The following is a 19507-nucleotide window of genomic DNA, read 5'->3' as shown; positions in this document are numbered from 1 at the left end:
GAGCTTGGCCACTTGGAATGAGTTTGTTCTCACTCTTTCTGTGTTTTCTGAGTAATAGTATCTATTTTTCATGGCTTTTGTCATTTGTTCACCCTCCTTTTCATCAATCCTTGTATCTTCTGACTCATTTTAAAATTTTCAGTAGGAATAGTGACACAGTGGCAAGACAGCTCTGGTGGTTTGCCCTATGAACCATCAAAAAAAATCACAAGTTAAAATTCCAGCTCTTGAATCTTAATGAATGACAATGATATTGCAAATAGAAAGAACACAGCTTAATTTGAGGTTAAGATGGCAGTTTAGAGTAGCTCATTTTTTGTCAATAAGCTAAGCAGATAGGACTCCAGATGATACCTTGAGGCTATATTATAATCTTTTTCCACATATTACTGATATTTGCATTTACAGCTGAAATTTGCCATGATGTGAATGAAATGCTTTATAAGTTATCTGTATAAAAGATTTTTGTTATACAAGCAAACAAATGTATTTCAGACTTAGAAAATCAAGCAAATGTGATCTGGAACTCACTGGGGAGAGTAAGTGCAGTTGACTCCAATGTCTCTTCCTTATTAGCTTTTTTTTGATTCCAGTTATGTATAGAGCAGAGCTGAAAAGGGCTAAAGGGGTCATCCATCCATCCCTCTGCCCGATGGATGGACCCATACCATCCCTGGCAGGTGTTTGTCTACCCTATTAAGAACCTCCAGTGATGGAGATGTGTGTCCTCTTCAGGCAACTGTGCCAATGCTTCTCCATCTTCGCCCTCAGCAGGATTTACACTAATGTCTTACCTGGCTTTTCATTTCTTTGACTTTAGACTGTTACTTTTTTGTCCCATTTTGTGGAACTGTAGAACAAACTATTCCTTTTTATTCTGCAATAGCTCTTTGCCCTGCTGAAGACCACTAAGTCCCTCCTCTGTAGGTGAAACTACCCTCAGTTCATTCTTTTCTTACTCACTAGATTCATCTCACTGATCCTCTGGGTCCTTTTAAATTTGTCTATTCAAATCTTGTGATGCAACACTGTACACAGACTTCCAGAGGACAAGGGTGCATTCACAGGTTACCTTGGCTGTAGTCCTGTTTCTGAATGCCTGTATGATGCTTGCTTTCCTACAGAAATGCATGAAATCATGCTCAATATATTCACTGTAATCCTGACCTTCGTTCCTGTAGAGATGCTATGTGCTTTCCTCCTCATATTTTTCTGATGACGATTTCTGCCTATATGTAGTATTTCACATGTCTTTGTTAAATGTATTTTCCAAACACCTTGAAATAAAAACATACTTGAGGAGGAAGGAATGGGAGGTTAAACTTCATCAGTGTGCCGTTAGGAATTAGCAGGTGAAATTTTTTTTCCTGAAGGTTACAGTGCTATGTTGAATTACAATAGCTGGAAGTCCAGCTGTCTTTATTAGTGGAAATCAATGAACAGTTGTCCAGTCATTCTTGCTCAACCATACTCAACAACATTATTCATGGAGTTGGGTGAGTGCCTACCTGGCTCAAACTTTATTTCATTCACTTCTCTTATTTATAAAAGGACTGGATATCTTGATACCTTGTTCCCTGGTAGAGGGTATGAGAGTGATGTCTCTGAATACAGAGTACCATAGAATGGGTTTTCTTCCTCATTCTTGAATTTTCAGTATAGGTGGAAAGTCTTAAGTTTTCCTGTTTTACTGAACTACACCTAGTTGCATATAAGAAGGAAGATTAAGTATAAACTACAAATATGCAAAAATGTTGGTGAAAAATCAGAAAATGCTGACAGAAAGTGAAGGTAGGAAAAAGCAAAATGGAAGTAAGGCTTCCTTTTCAGGTCTAAAATACTGACACCCAAATGACACTATCACAAAAAGGTTGTGGTGAATTCTTTGTCCTGTGATGTCCTGAGATTATGACAAGGTGCTTATTGGATAATATTTTAGCTAAATGTGAGTCTCTGGGCCCGTTGTGAAAGCACCTGGCTGAGCTTTTCCTGGCTAGGTCACGTAGGAGATCAGATCAGACAATTTAACGGTCCCTTCAGCCTTAAAATCATTGAAAGAGCAAAAGATCAGTGAGAATGTAGACTGTTAACAATGCCAGGGGCAAGCAATGTGGAAGTTAGGGCAAATTCAGTAGTAGTAGGCAACAAGGCTTCTAAAGAGGAGAGAATGAATAACAAAGTAAAGGTTCAACTCCATCTGATGGAGTCAGATGAAAGATTGCTGCAGATTTAAAGACTCCATGGGCTGGGCTCTTAAGCTGTCCGTGACTCATACGTGACCATAAGTATATACACCAGTAAGCATACACACACACACACACACACACACATACATACTTAAGTAATAGGAGTGAGTTTGTTTTGTTTTAAATAATTTTGAAGTGTTATCTAGCAGAACTTGGAAATGGGCTTGTCTTCAGCCCATGAGAGAAAGACATTATGATGCATGACACAGTACAAAGTGTGGTGATAATGGTTGGCTATTTTCTATGCAGTTGTGGCTTTCTTAAAGATTAAATTAAGAAGCAGCTTTTTAAAAAAAGTAAACAGTGTGCTATCTTCGTATTTCAGAGAAAAGCCAGATCTTAGATTTGTGGACAGAGAAAGCAGCAGATGTGTACCCCATCACAAAGAGAACCTATACACCTTCTGGTAAGGGTGTGAGAGTAATTTCACTTGTGCACTGCTTGTTAATGTGCAGAACCATCCTTTCTATTGGCACGGGACAGCATATTTCAACTGAGCTGTCAGAGGAAAGCACAAATATCTCTTCCAAAAATAAGAAAACCAGACAGCTTTGATAGAACTTGATTTTACTTCTGACCTTTGAATTGGGCATGTGGAGGAAAGGAAGAGAAGGGAATGGTTTTGATGGCAATACTTCTCTATTAAACATGTTCAATGTTTTGAGTCAAAAAGAGCATCCATCAATATTGCAAGATCGCTCAGTGGAGCAGCTGTGGTGGTCCAGCATATGCAGGTTACAAACCATTGCCACATATTAGCCATCTGGGGATGATTGGAAATGCCTGTCATTATCTGCCTGGGGCAGCAATTTGTAGGAGCTACGGTGCATTATGATGGATTAGCTCTGCAGCTGAAGGTGTCACAACCCATTTCTCTGCATCTTCTTTGGAATAACATTGCAAAGCAGAGGCTTTCATTGTTGCAGTATCGGGGGCAGGAATCTAATTTGTAATGGTGCTGTAGGACAGAAGGGAGAAAATGCTTAAATAGCCACTATACCTGTGAACTAAGCATGCACTTCAGTTCAGCTCTTGGCTGCCATCACACTTACCTGCTTCAGGGGATTCCTTATTCAGGAATTGTTTACATACTTCCATGCACTCAGTAGCTGAGCCATTAACACCACTCTGGGACTTGTTTGCCAGGATGCTTCTTCAACCATTGATAACCTGGCCTCTCACTTCCACCTGTCCACCTCCAACTCTCTCTGCTCTTGCTGACCTTCTCAACTGCTGTTACTCTTATGCTACTCTGATAGTCCCTGGCAGCCCAGCTCCTTGCAGTTCCTGCTTCAGGGAAAGCAGAGCCAGAGTCTGCAGTACCACTCTGTGCAACGCTTTATCTTTATCCTTCATGAGATCCTTTCTGAGGGATCTTTCTGTCCCTCTGATGGCTGTAGGACTGCGATGAAGTATTATGTCAGTTTTTCTCATTTCATCTCTGTGTTCTCTTACCTTTTTCTCATTCTGCCTCAGTCCAGTAGGTTGTACAATGGGTAGGAAGAGTTCTACTATGATATAATTCAAGGGTTTATCACCTTTCTCTTTACAACACATGGAGAAATACAGATGCTTGGTTGGGTGACTAATCTATACAAATATATGCATGTATACTCTCATGTGTACACACATGCACACACACTACCATGCACTACTGCTGATGTGTATGTAAGTACTTTGGTAGTAGACTGCTTTCAGTGTGGACCTAAGCATGTTTACATTGTTTCTGAAGCAGGCAGCAACAGGAAGTTTTGTACTTTTTGCTTTCAAAAGAGCCTGGATGGTGTGTATTTTTATTTATTATTTTTAAAGTAGAATGGCACCTGGCTGTGTGGATCCCAACTACCCTTTCCTTCTCACCACTGCTCTGACCTCTGTCCAGGCCAGTTTCCTCAAAGCATCAAGGAAAATATAATAACATATTTATTTGGTTGACTACTCAGACTATTTCTGCTTGTTGGCTGATCTTTCAATCTCCCAGCTCAAGCAAGTAACTACAGCAGACCCTTTGATGAAAAGGGTAATTGTGTGCAAGGAGGAACAAAGAAGTCTAAAGCATCAAGCAGGTGGTTCCTACACTTCTGTCCTTTCTTTGGGCCAGGTGAGTGAGCTTTTTGTACAGAAATGCAGAACATTGGTGAGGGAAAGGTGGATGCTTTCTTGGTCTCAGAATCTCCCTCAAACTCCTATATCTTCTGGCGGATTTTGTCCTTGTCCCAACAAACAGAGAAAAGATGATTTCTATGTTCTGGGATCAGATTCCTCTTTAACTCCCTTCACTGGAATTTGAATCTGAACCTGAGCAGCAGTTAGCATGCATTACCTTCCACTACAGAAAAACAGCTTTTTGGCTAGGTTGTCTCATAACACCTATACTCTCTCATGTTGACAATAGCATCAGTAACTGCATGTCTTCAGCCCTTACTGATTTCCTCTGCAATGACAGATACCTAGTCCTGTGCAAAAATGACAGCATTAGCAACAGGACAAGAGTTATTTTGATGGGGACAGGACTGACATGGGTACAGGGGACCTGCTGCCTAGATGATTCTGTAAGAGTCCATATGAAATTCTTTCCCCCATAAGACACAGAAAACACTCTTAAACTGCAGACTCCCTGTGACAAGAAGATAGATCTTATGTGGACTTATTCTTTGAAATGTGAAACGTAATCTACACTTGCAATGATATTTATGCATCCCTATTCACGTATAAACTTACAGTAGTCTTTCACAGGCCCTTTGAGAGGCTGACAGTCAAAAGACAAATATAAAATGCAGTATAGATACCAGCCAAAGACACAACTATTTGTTGCTCCTGAGTGCTTCACAAATAATTGGAGTTGTGAGGTTGGGATGGATGGTTAACTGGGATGTACAAGACATCCCAGGCATGTTATGCAGGGGGTGGAGTATGAATGTTGTGCTTGTGACACAAAGGGATAAGTCACAGAGCAAGTACAAACAGAGAGGATATAGGAGAAGACATGTCATGAAAAGAGGCAGATGTAGCTGCAACCTGCCTTGGTGGACACTACTCTGGGGAAACATGCTATATGTGTAAGTCAGTGGCAAGTAGCCACAGGCGGATGGAGTTAGGACAGTGCTAGAGAAAAGCAACCCTTCTGTGGCTTTTTCTTTTTGCTAGAAGAGTTTGCACCTGGAGCGGGGCTGTTTCACAATCTTCTGGTGCTCTCTCTACGAGAGTTTCAGTTGTGTGTAGTGAAGAATAACATGACTGAAAGAAGCATATCAACTAGAAATAAACATCAGTAAAACTGCATGTGCAGAGCACTGAAGAGAGTGTCAGCTCTCCTTCCTTTAGGCAGTGCCCAAGAAACTTATCCCATTTGGTGAGGAATGGGAGAGGAAAACACATTGTTGTGTGTTATATATAGGTTTCTCATTACTTTTCTGTTATACTTAACAGTTAGCCACTGTGCCACTGAAGGCTGCAAAGTCTGAGAGAACAACAATTGGACACTTTTACAAAGAGCCTCTAATGGACCAGCAGAGCAACTTTTTTCCTGAAGTTGCATCAGAAAAATGCAAAAGAGGTTACCTCTTTGGGTTTTAATTTAAAGCTTGCCACACAAGATGATGGTGGATTTTATACTAACTCTGGAAGAGGTACCACATAAGGCACAGCAGTCAATGCAAACTTGTGAAAGTGCAAGTGGAAGGCAGATAAACTCATGGGAGAAAAGGGAAAGAGTAATCTTAAGAGTGAAGAGAAAAAAATGTGTTAAAAATGTTCCTTTAAAAAGTGCAGAATTCCAAACAGATCTATGGACAAACTGTCAAGGGATGAGGGAGGACAGAGGGCACAGACAACTCCTGTCATTGCTCTGAAGGAGCACTGGGCAGGGAACATGCCAACATTCATGTTGCAGCCAGGGCAGAAGTGAATGGACTCAAGGAAGGGCTGTGAATGCTGTTTCCTTGGGTTCTGTAAAAGAGACAGAACCCAAACAAGCTTAGGCTTAGTCAGGAGCTGTAGTGGTGCTGGTACTTTTCAAACTGCATTGAGGTGATGACACCATAGACTTGAAAAGGAAAACCCAAGCTGTCTGCCAGAGCAGATAATAGTGCTTGCAACTGCAAACAGGTGGATGAGGTATGTAGGTAATTGTCAGGCTCAGAACATTTAAAAAGGCATGGGGGTATTTAATATATTGATGCCTGGAAAATTAGCTAAATGTTTCTTAGAGAAATATTAATCTTCTACCTGTGGGCAGAGACCTTACATCCGTCTCCTGCGGGTTTTATTCTGGAGCATTGGCAGGGTGTTTGCAGGGGAGGAATGACAGTGAATAAACAGGTACAATCATGCCATACCACTACTCTCTACTCTGCTATCCTCACGGATATGTGACTTTGGACCAGCCTCTGGTATGGAGTTTCATCCTGTTTAGCTGCAGGCACGTGGTGTGCATACATGAGCTCGGGACCAAAGACGCACCAACTATGGAGTCAGTGGAGGAGCAGCCTGCTTCCAAAGAACGAGGTTTTTGCCCTGAGTAGGAAGTCATTTTCTTAAAATGGTGAAGTCTGTGCATGGTGTGGGGATCCTGAATACAGTGTCACAGTGATCCTAAGGGACTCATCAAAGGTGTCATTTAGATAGATCAGTCTCAGCCTTAATCTGTCTGAGTCTCACAACTGGAGAAGATTTCTTTCCCTACCTCAGAGGAAGTTATTGAGGACAAAGACGCTGTTGGTGCTCAGATATCACAGTAAAGCACTGTAGGTACTGCAGATTTGCAAAAACCCATGAAAAGACATATGCAGCACTAATTGGCTTTTGTTATTTCTTTAGAGCACCTTCTGGGGCATTCATTCCTGTGGCCTCATTTCAGCTGCTTGGCAGGTATTCATCATTAGTGCTTCTTTGCCTGCTATATAAGTTTTTTTCTCAGCATTTTGAAAAGGCCTAATTTATTGTCCTAGGGATGCCTCTGGAGAACTTCTGGCAGTTCATGCTAGAGCTGCTTAAGATGTGACCCTCAGCTGTCAGCAGCAGTTGCGGAGGTAGGAGACTAGGCGGTGTGTCTTCCACCTGCTTGCCCAGGGTCAGGGACAGGTAGATTACAGTACATTGAAACAAAATGGCAATGATCCCAGCCTGAACAGAACAAACCTCATATACAGGCAGACTAAGTTTTTGGGTTTTTGAGATGTATTTGGTTGTAGGTCCTTTTCATATCCTTCAAAAGATCAAAAGACTGTTAAACCCCTTTTCTTTTCCTTTCTCCATGAAGGATGGCTCCATACATTTTCCCTTCCAGCTACATGGTTTGATTCTCCTTGGGCCAAGACATGGGTGCAGTCTGAAGTAGGGCAGGAAGAGGTGCTTAAAGATGTGCCTGAGCAGGGATGATTTAGGTAACTTGTCTCCTCTCCAGGCTCAGAAAATTTTCCAACAAGGTATTCAGTAGTGTGATTCAGGGGAGCAGAAGATTTACGGATCTCCCTTCGAAAAACAAATGTGAGTAGTAATGAAGGCTGGCTATTGTTATTTTTATCATTGTATTATCTTCAGAACTGGAAAATCAAGCCATCTGTTGAGCAGTTTCCTCTTTTTCTGTCTCCCTTTCAACCACAGCAAAGACAAAATACATCACTTAACATTTTGTACTTGCTGATTAATGGTTACATTTGAAAGCAGCTATGGGAGATCATTATAGTGGAGTTAAGGGACCTGAGATCTGCCATTGAGCTCCTAGGATTATGCAACAAAATATTATTCTTTACTTAGAATAATATTATTAAATTATTTCAGTTTTGCTTCTGAAGCTAGCTATTTATAAACAGAAGTAATAAATACATGCTTACTGTGCTTACCTGAACAAAATATCTTGCAACAAAGATTCAGGGACCAACATATACAGAAATCCATTTTGTAAGGATTTTATTGCAAAAAAATATCTGTTCACATAAACTTGAAACTCTTCAATATTTCAGCCACGCTGATGAGTTTATCAGTGCATCAGTGTGTCACCTGGTAACACCATAAAACTGTGTAAACATACACATATACCTCACAAACTAGTATGTAAGTGTACAAGGGCACAGATAATTTTCTTCAGTGCAAAGACTATAAAAATGGTTGTGGTGAACTGGATCAAAGGTCTATCTGAGGCAGTATTCTGTCTTCAGTAGTAATCAAAACAAGATCTATAGGGGAAAATAGGAACAGGGCAAACATACATCAATGTTTCCCCAGCGTCCAATTATTTTGAGCTTGGGAACTCACTTGTTTTGAACAGGGATCTGTTTGCTCTTCCAGCTTACTGGATATTCCACAAGTGGACGTAGGAGAGCAGTGGGTGATAAGCTAGTGGAAAGGCTTTAAGCATGTCCTACTGTGAAGGCAATACTTTATCAGATCACAGAACTGGATAACACAGTGCTGAGGGAGTTTAGAAAACCTGGCTATGTATATAATGCTATGGTTAACATGTTTGTAATGAAAGATGTGATTACTGGGTACAATAGTTAAAATATAGTTTGCAATGGCTAAAATGGCCGAGCCTGTGATTTCTAAGCATCTTTGTATGTAGCTGGATGACTGCTGCAAATGCATATGTCTACTTTATTATCTATGAACCACTCCCTGTATTTATAATCACAAAGTGTTTACTTCAAGAACCCCTCCAGCAAGTTCAAATAAACAAAGCAACTAGTAAAGTGGTAGCTGCCCAGGAGTGCCTTGGGAGAGGGGTGTTATAAATGCTGACAATAGATGAGCTCAATATATTGTTTGAGAAAGTTGTAGCTAGTGGCCTCATTCATCATGGTGACAGCAATACTGACAGCTCTCAGCAGTGCTTCATCTGTGAAATGATGGATCAGCAATGAGGGCTGGCTGGCAGGAGACACTTGAAGCATCCAGAGCTTTCAAAGTCTACCTTCTCTGTCATGCTTTATTTGTGCTGCATAATGGACAAGCACAGGCAGTGTGTTGAATCATAGGCTTGAGCCTTGAGATCCTGACCAGGGATGATTTGCTTAAACCTGCACAATTCTTCCCTTTTCAGGTGCATGCAAAAGTGGGGAAGGAGAGACCTCTTCAGGGCCTGGCCACTCATAGCTGTGCAAAGTTAATACACATATAGGCACGAAGAGGAGGTACCTAGAACAGAGGGAAAGGCCAGACTTCTTTGCTTTTGGAATAGAATTGGCCTAGATGCTGATGACCAGAAACTATTTTAAAGCTATAAATCAGCCTATGAGCTGTATGCACAGAGGCAAATTAATGATAACATAAATCTAATGGCTTGCGTAGCAAAAAGAACAAGTGAAGTTATAGTGACATGACAACAGCAGATGTATTCAGAGAGGATGTGAAATAGATTTTAAAATTTGGCAGAGATAGGCTGAATAAAAATAATATGTGCAAAATGTGACTGAAATGCTCCCTGACAGCACCACGAGACTTGGCTTTTTCTTCTTTATTACTGTGAAGCTGATAGGAGACTTGTTAAGGCAGAGCAGTAGCAGCATCTAAAGCTGTGTTTTAGTTAAGGGTCAGTGTCAGTGCTTTCATTATAAAACTTGTTCCTCCAGAGAATATAGTACTGCAATAAAAACATTCACTCTGGCCTGAAAGGTGTTGCATGACAGTTTGTTCCAGGAGCACAAACAGAGCAGTGAAACAGCCCAACTGAAAGCCTGCTGAAGTCAAGGGCAAGGCTTTGGTTTGCTTTCTGATCAGGCCCTGTGTAAGCTGAGTGGCTGTGAGATGAATTAACAATGCTGAATTTCCAGCGTCAGCAGAGCATGAACAGTGAAAGTGCTTGGTTCCCTACAGTGCCTATCAGTTGAGCACACTAGCTTTATAAGATGCACATTACGTGGGCACATTACCAACATGTGACACAGATCTTTGTCAGTTAATAATTTCCCCTTCCCCCTCCCTTAAAACACATACCCATGGCATGGGCAGGGGCCTGTCAACACAGTTGCATTCTAGGGCACGGATCAGACCATTGCTTGGATCCATTACTCCTAACACTGTGGAAGAGTTTGAGATAACCAAATTAGGACTTAAGTCTCTGTGTACTTGCTCTAAAGTCAGTACAAAGAAAAAAAATTTCAAAGATGGGCTGTGATATGGAAGTATATGGCTCCAAATTTATCATCTCAGTCCAGCGGCTGAAATGAGATAGGGTCACAGAGGAGTTGCTAGTAAAGGCTGTAAACAGCCATTGTCCTGCTGAGGTCCTTCCCAGGGCCAGGTCTGCCATGGTTTCTTACAAGTCAGTCCAGCTGGGATAGGTCCAGGTACCTTGTGGAGGAAGATTTCTTCAGTCTTTTGAGGCTTCAGTGACGTGTGTGTTCAGCATGTGGCTGGCAGAAGTGTTCACAGCTTCATGAGCGTGAAAGGCCCTCCAACTAAAGGGAAGATTCCTATGGTGTAAGGCAAGAACAGATGCGGATTCTTCAGTCAATCAAGTCTTGCTTATGAAGTACAGTCAGGGCCAGGAAAGCAGTGGTTTTCAACCTTCTTCAGTTTGTAGGCCCCTAAAATATATGGAGATTAGAGATGCAGACAACTGTATACCAAATTCAAGCCAATAGACAGCAGCTTGCTTGTCTTAATTACCTTTTTCAGATGCACTAGGTATAGCCTGTGAGCCTTAAATGGTGTGCTGATCACAGACTGAAAGTCAGCTCCTTGAAACTAGTATTCTAAAAGGAATTAATTATTTTTGTGTTTCATCATACCTGATTTACTTTAAAGCCTAATCAGTGTGAAGTAAATTGTCAGCGTTAAAACTGGACATGAGCTGGCAATGTATGCTTGTAGCCCAGGAAGCCAACCATATCCTGGGCTGCATCAAAAGAAGGGTGGCCAGCAGGTTAAGGGAGGTGGGTCTGCCCCTCTACTCTGCTCTGGTGAGACCCCACCTGGAGTACTGCATCCAGCTCTGGAGCCCTGCACCAGCTCTGGAGCCCCAGTACAAGAAAGACATGGACCTGTTGGAGCCAGTCCAGAAAAGGGCCATGAAAATGATCAGAGGGATGGAACACCTCTCCTATGGGAAAGGCTGAGAGAGCTGGAGTTGTTTAGAGGAGAAGTCTCCAGGAAGATCTTACTGCGACCTTTCAAAGGCGGCCTGTAGGAAAGATGGAGACAAACTTTTTAGTAGGGACTGTTGTAATAGGACAAGGTGTAATGGTTTTAAACTAAAAAAGGGTAGATTTAGACTAGCTATAAGGAAGAAATTTTTTATGATAAGGCTGGTGAAACACTGGAAGAGGTTTGCCAGAGAGGTGGTAGATGCCCCAACCCTGGAAACATTCCAGGTCAGGTTGGACGGGGCTCTGAGCAACCTGATCTAGTTGAAGATGTCCCTACTCATTGCAAGGGGGTTGGACCAGGTGACCTTTAAAGGTCCCTTCCAACCCAAAGCATTCTACAATACTATGATTAGCTGTCTCCCAAATAACTGAAGCATGTGAAGAATGACCTGGTTGTGAAGACCTGCATCATCTTAGATTTGGAGCCTAGTTTTGCTGTTTTATGAGAGCAAGAATTTAGGCATGAGTCGTCCTGGGCAGGGTGGCACGTACACTGTCCTGGTGCTTGTGCAGAAGAGCTGCTCCATGACCTCTTGTGGGGTCCGTGCTGCTGAGCTGGTGACCTCAGCCAGAAGTTCGACACTGGAGACAGGCTCCTCTCTTCCTGGTCTGATTTTAATTCATTGCTTCATCTGAAAGAATTCCAACTAATAGGGCTTTGGAAACGACTACAGCAGCTGGCTTTACCCACTAAAACTCCATGAGCTGAACTGTCATGGAGTTCAAAACATGATCTTCCTGTCAGAAGAGGCTACTTGCGCCCAAGGATGAGGAATGTTTGTAACGACCTACCATGTAAAGCTTCTCCATGCTTTGACATGTGGAAGTTTAGTTCTGTTGGCCATTTAATAATTTTCTGGATGTAATGACACTTGTTTCTATGACAACCAGTTTGGCAGCAGGGGTATGTTTTCATTAATTTGTATTGCTCGGTGTGTTTTTTTAATGCTACTTCTGGGACTTAAAGGGGAAAAAATTCAGTGTGAAGCATTATAATTTAAGATAGTCAAGTTTTCAACCTGAAATAAAAAAATAGTTCCATGAAATTAACCATTTTATCTGTGAGCCCATTTTCAACCTTTGTGTCTTGGTATTTTCAGAGCTACTGAGAATTTGGGTATTCGAAAGCAACTGATGCATTTTGTGGCATTGGATTTGTGTATTTCTGCTGCATCTTTGTTTTTACAACAGAACAATTAATGCTATTTTGGATCTTGCCTTTTAATTCCCAGAGTATATACTTTTACACAGACACTCTTCCAGTATGAGGTTTGCTTACTGCTTCATTGTGCTAAAAGGAATGGGAAAGAACAATTGCCAAATTAATCCAGTTTATACACTCATTAGTCCAAACTGGTCACCCAAATCCAAGCCAGTGAAGTCCTCTGAAATCTTCTAAGATGTGCTGCTTGCCTTTTAGTATGTTCAGGACTCCTCCAATATACAGAACTGCTGGTAGGTGGATACAGTGCCCCACTGGGAAATCTTAGGCCCATGCTTTACCTTCTAGATACACTGCCACCACTGTTCTCTGTCGGCATTATGCAGACTTTCTTGCTGGGATCACAGTCCTGTTGTCAATACAGCAGGAAACTCAACAGAAATATGATAAGAAACTAACTGAAGACAGGCATCTGACACCGGGATGTGGATCTGCACACCTTCCACTGATAACCAAGCATCCTGGAGCTGAAATTTGTCTTTTCCATCTCTAAATGAAATCAGTGAACCAAATGAGAGGCCAAAGCGTACTATCTGTTAGAAGTAAGTAATGGTCTGGCCAGTTCCTAAAAATCAGTGCATTTTTACATTTAATTCCAACCAAACCATAAGTCTAATCATTATTTTAAAAATAACTTTTTTTTTTTTTTTTTAAACTAAGGGTGTATTCTCAATGGTGTATGAAGGTTTACAACACAATTAATAGAGATTTGGGCAATATAATTTATTGTAGTTACTTGTAACTGTGGCTGTATAACCATTCACTACTCTTTTCTAGTATGTTCTTGTGACACAAAGAACAGCAGAGCATACATCAAGAACATGCTTATCATTGGCATATCTACTTACATCTTACCTTCTAGTCATGATGCATTAAGTTGTATAAGCTGTAAATGTGACAGCAATATATAATACGGCCTAAAGTTGTATCTTGAAAATGTTAAAGTTTCAGGAATAAAGAATTCAGAAAGCTGAAAGAAACAGAAGCATGGCTGCTGGTGGAGCCTAAATCCATTATTTGTAAGCATCCTTTTGATCTTTAATCAGAGACCCACTAAACACTCCCAATTTTCTTGGAGTCACTGAAATATGGGAATAATCATAGTCTATCACAGTTCATGAACTCTTCCTCATAACAAAACTTTTACACACTGGTTTTAACACTTCAATACATGGAGGCAGGCTCTTTGCCAGATGCCTTAAAAGAAAATCCCTTGTAGAGGTGTACTTTGATGTTGGAAAGCCCCTGTGTGGGGCATGGGTGGGCCCAGCTCAGTGGCTGCAGGATGGTGGAGATATAACGTGGGAGGTGATCACCACAAGACTGCAGATAGGGAAAGCAGGTGCACCCTAGCTCTGCACAGCTTTCAGGTCCTCCCCCATGCTGCATATTAGCCCTGTGTAGGGCTGAGGGGTCAGTAGGACTCACAATGCTCTATTGGGTAACCACAAATTCCTGGCTCCTTGCAGAACAGTGAGCACTGGTGTTTAATGCAGGGGCTGAAGCCCCGGAAGACCTTTTGGGGAATGCCCATGCCAGGACACTTCTTCTAAGATGTCCTATAGAGAATCCTTGTGTGCTCACTGGAGGAGTGAGAGAGAAGTGTCAGCACTCCTGTTCACACCACACCTTTGAGGAAATGTGAAATAACCTCTGCACTGTAGTAACTGGTGCACATATGCGTAGGGCTTTTGAAAAGATGGAACTCGTGAGAAATGTTTTAGCTGATAAGCCTGTGCATTTGCAAAACCTACATACACAAAAATTTATTTTGGTTCCTAGATATGCACAAATATATATATATATATATATGTATATATATATATACACATATTTTGCATATTATAATCCACTGGCAGGAGTAGAACTGGGTAGTATGTTTATGAGCAAATGATATTTTACTGGCAAACACTATTTCATGTTAAGGCAAGGAAGGAAAACAGACCAGGAGATACTGCCTCTCAATAGCATTGCAGTAAGAGTGTAAATATGAAATATAAAAAATGTATTTATGTCCCTCATCTATCTTATTCAGAGCTATCTGACATGAAAAATTCAGACAGAGTACTCCATCTGGGATTTTTCCAAGCTTGGCCCATGTCCCAGTCAAAGACATGCATGCTTGAACTGGAAAACCTAAGAATCCAATTTAAAAATATTGCATTTTAAAACATTTCTGTGTTTATAAGAATATTCTGAGTGGTCTTTTTCTAGCGGGGGACCAAAATCCCCTTTCAAAACTGTGTATGCCACAGGTTGGAATTGTTATCTAGGAGTCAGTCCTACTCCATGCTTTTATTTACTTTTGGGAGGATTTTCAATTGCTGTAGGCTTAAGACCCTGGGAAATGAAAATTGTAATTAAAAGAGTGGATTTTTATGAAGAATGATGGACAGTAAGTTATACATCTCAAAAGGTCTGTCCAAGGTGACAGCATCCAAGCATGACTACTCAAAAAGTGAATCAAGTTTTCTTTCCATGAAATAGGCCAAGTCATGGACTAGGACTCTGGAGGGCTGGCTAAAGTTTCAAGAGGTTTGGGGTCGGTTTGCCACATGTCTATGCCAGTTCCATCTCCACAAGTTTGGACTACAGACGTCGTTGATAAAGTCATACAGCGTCAGCCCACTGATGCTTGAAGAGGAGGAAGACACCTCTGTAATGGCAGCAATAAGGAAGTGAGTGCTCTAAGGTCCTCTGTCGAGCATGTTCTTTATGCATACATCTCCATTTCTGCCTCTTAGAGCAGCTCAACTTGACACAAAGTCTTACCATGTGGACTTACCTTGGCACACCAAAGCAACTGGAAGGAGCAGAGTTTCATTTGTAACCTTCCCTAGAACAACTGCTGTACTTTTGAATGCTTTAAATTAGAGGCTTCTGCAGCTGCACATTTCAGGGATGCAGAAGGCTGGTTGTGTTCTCAATATTTCTTTTGATGTTAGGCAGCTCAGGATAAGATAAAATTCTGAATGCTCCTTGGGTTATAACTTGAATTTACAATCTTGACAGCTCTGTTCAGGCACAGTGCCAAAAAGCTCTTGGTACATTTAAACAACGATAGGATGAAGTGATATTGTCTCCTAAGGGACAACAGGAAACAACTTGGCCTTTCAGAAATGTTACATTGATGTGCTTTCCTAAGAACATCAAGTCTAAGTATGGCAATCTCCTGATAAAGTATCTCCAGGGATCTCAATTGAGAGAAAGCTATGATATGATGAAAGTGCTGGATGGAATGAAAATAAGGAGAAAGAATGGAAATAGGAAAGCTGATTCCAATTAAATAAACCTTAAATCTTGAGAAATAATTTCTCTATAGGAAAAGGGATTCTTTGTTCTTTAAATAACGGTTTGAAAGGACACTTCTATAGTAATTGCTGTGTGCTGTAAGTGCATGATGGGCTCCGAGTGTAATCTAAAACTTGTCATTGTCGATAATACCAATGAATTCATCGTTCTTTATTTTTATAGCTGTCATTTCTTTTCCATCTTTGGGAAAATGAATATCAAAATTCAATCTTGTAACTCATGCCACTGCATCAACAGTGAAAAGCTAAATAAGGAAATGTGGGCTGAATAAGGCAGACAGTTTACATGAAAAGAGGCACAGATGAGACTGAGTTGGTCAATGCTGTCTTTGCCTCAGTCTTCACTGATGGGATCCCCAGAGGCAGGATTCAGTGAGGAGGGCAACAACCAGCAAGTGGATGAAAGCTGACTCAGGGATTACTTGCACAAACTCAACCCATGCAAGGCCATGGGACTGCACAGGCTGCACCTAAGGTTGCTGAGAAAGCTTGCTGATGTCCATGTAAGGTGACCTTCAAACATTTTGAAAGGGTGTGGAGATTGGGGGGAGATTCCCAACAACTGGAGAAAGGTAAATATCACACCTATCTTTGAAAAAGAAAGGAAAGATGATCTGGGGACCTTCAGAACAGTCAGACTCACTTCACTCCCTGAGACAATTATGGCATACGTCCTCTTGGAATACTGCCCTGGGTACGTGACGGAGAAGAAGGTGATTGGGACAGTCAGCATCGTGGACTAGGGGTGAATCATGCCTGAACCAGCTGGTTACCTTGTGTGATAAAATTATCAGATTTGTGGACAAGTGGAGAACAGGGGATATTGTTTGGGTTGGCTTCAGCCAGGCTTCCAACAGTCTCCCACAATGTCCTTGTATCCACGCTAGATGTTAGCGTCTGGGTGGGTGTTCCACCAGGTGGGTAAATACCTGTTTGGGCGGTCGAGCTCAGAGGTGGTAGTCACTGAGCTGTATCTGCCTGGAAGCGGGTGTCCCGTGGGGTCCCGCAGGATCTGCCCTGGGGCCTGTCCTGGTTACCATCTCTAGTGGTGAGCTGGGGAGGCCGTGAAAGGCACTCTGTATGATTTACAGGTTAACACCAAGGCTGTGGTGATTCAGCTGGGAGCAGAGAGAGCTTCAGGGCACCTAACATCACCTTGGTGCATGTGGGGAGGGGATCAATGAGACGGGGACAGGGACAAACTCTTTACAGCAATGCCTGGCTGCATGAAAGAAACTTCTTTTGCTTTTCAAGGATAATAGCTAAGCCCTGGAGAGAAGTTGTCCTGAGGGCCCTGGGGTCTCCATCCTTGGAGGCTGCAAGCCCAGACCTGAGCTCCTGCTCTGTACAGGTGGTGAATGAGGGGCCTCCTGGGGCCCCTGCTTCTGGCTGCTGCTTTGGGAAGTGGCTCTATGATTTTGTGAAGCAGAGAACAATAGACCATTGTTTTTTAAAGTGCAGTTGAAGGTTTCACATAAGCACAGCTCTGATTAAGCAGTAGATGGAATTTTCACAATCTGCTTTACTAAAACATTTTATCATTTTAGGCAATAAATAGGATGAATCAAATCCACGATCAAAAGCCTGTGACTTTGCAGTAGTGAAGGCAAGGGCAACCTGCTCTCATACCCTCGCAGCTAACTGTGGTCTGCGTGTCATGTGCTGTGGTCTTTGCTTAGACTCATTTACACCTCTGCAAAGCCATTGTTAAAGTGCTACCATCCCGATTGCTTAGTGCTTTGAATATACTTTGTGTGAGTGGAAATCACTACTTAAAAATTGGAGTCCTACTTTGTTCTCAGGCAACTGTGAAGTTTTAGCAATTTCCAGAAAAAAATACCCCGTTGACAATTTTTTTGCTTGCCTAAGACTGAAAGAAGTATGGGTGAATAAACTTTTAAACATCTTTCTGAAACTAGCCTCTCCACTCCTTTCAGACTTTGCCAAAGGATTCCACGACCGTTACTCTGATTTCTGAGTCATTTCCATGGCAATATTTTCTCATTCATGTTAGTTTTGGTTTTGAACTGTCAGTCTGGCTACATATGGTATTATTCAGCCTTATCTAGACAGATACTTGCTATAGTGCAAGGTCTATCAATTTTGGTATACCCAGGAGATTTTACAGTGGTAGCTATCATACTAAGGAACAAGCAGAGGCCAGCAGATTGATTTGCTATGGCAATAGAAAGGAATCTCATACTGATAGGCCTAACTGAAAGCTCATGCTTCACCCAGCAGGCTTTGGAAGACTGCATTGTTATTTCATATTTTTTTTTTTGGCTTAGAATAATGTGATAAATGACCTCTTGTCTTGCTTTGTAGTCTCTCTTTGCTCCATTTATTTGTTGCCATCATGGTCCCATGAATATTTCATCATTATTTCTACAAAACATCGCCCAGCAGGTTACATGCGCTTTAGTGTTTGAGAAAGCAGAAGCTGTCAGTACCAAGCTTTTGAAGAGTTTTTCCATTTATTCATAGCAGAGGGATGGGAAGGGTCAGAAGAAGCTCACTGACTTAATGAAGAGATGGAGGAGGAGGTAGTGAAAGAAAATGGAGAGAAGTGATCATTCTGCAAGCTGTTGTAAGCCATATAATACATGCATGCACACCATTTTTTTTTTTTCTTGGTTACTGTAATTGTGGCAGTGTGTTATGTCTTTATAAAACACTCAGGAAAGACACTGCAGATTCATTGACTTCATTGACCATGACCAAAAGCAAAAAGACTATGGAAAGAAATCAACGGCAGGCATTGTGCATACAGCACATTCAAGCCAGCTGGAAGCATTGTGCATTGTGTGGCAGAGAAGCTCTTCTGCAGAGAATGAAATATTGCTACAGTAAGGAACTTAATGAGATCTGGGCTGTGTCATTCTAGGGGAGGTCATCTGCACATACTTTTTACATTGTAGTGACTGGCTGCAGAGTTTCGCCCAGAACAATTCCTAGGTATACCATTTCCCAGCTTTCATACTCTCAAGGTGGTTTAGAGGCTGAACATTAAAGTACATTACCGAGAAAAAATGTTTTGTGAACTTAGTCCCAAGCTTTGCAAAATATTAGTTGTCTCTGTATGTCATGGAGGCTATGGATATTCATATATTCTGTCGTTATAAAATGGCTGGCTCATGGAGAAGCAATTCTGATATAAAGTGGGAAAAAAGGGTAGAAAATTTGATAAGGGGTAGGAAAAAGGAAGAATTTGAGCTTTATTTGGACAGGAGAGTTGACAGGTACCTGCAGACCAGTGTAGTTCTTTCAAAGAGTTGCTGGTTTTAAAATGGGTTTATTAGTTTTGGTATTACAAGGGTCAAAGAAATGTTCCTCAACAACAGGGGCTCTAGTTCTGCTTAAGTGCAGGAGTTTTTAATGTGCTTAGTTGGGATGAGTCCTAATTCTTCCCAGGCCTGGTGTCAACATCCCCTTGCTTATTCTTAACTCACTAGGTGGATTCTCCTCACGCATTTCCACTGGATTAGAGCCAGTACCAGAGCCTGGACCTCAGCCTGCCACTGCCTCTGTCAAATATATGGAGTATGCATCTTCTCAACTTGCAGAGTATCTGCAGGAAGACCTCTATTTGCTTTAATGCAAAAAAGGTACACACAACCTTTCAACCCCATATGTATAATAAAA

The sequence above is a fragment of the Accipiter gentilis genome, chromosome Z (genome assembly GCF_929443795.1).
Source record: "Accipiter gentilis chromosome Z, bAccGen1.1, whole genome shotgun sequence".
In the NCBI taxonomy this organism is placed as follows: domain Eukaryota; kingdom Metazoa; phylum Chordata; class Aves; order Accipitriformes; family Accipitridae; genus Astur; species Astur gentilis.
The sequence above is the reverse complement of the archived record's forward strand: the minus strand, read 5'-3'. Positions refer to the sequence as shown.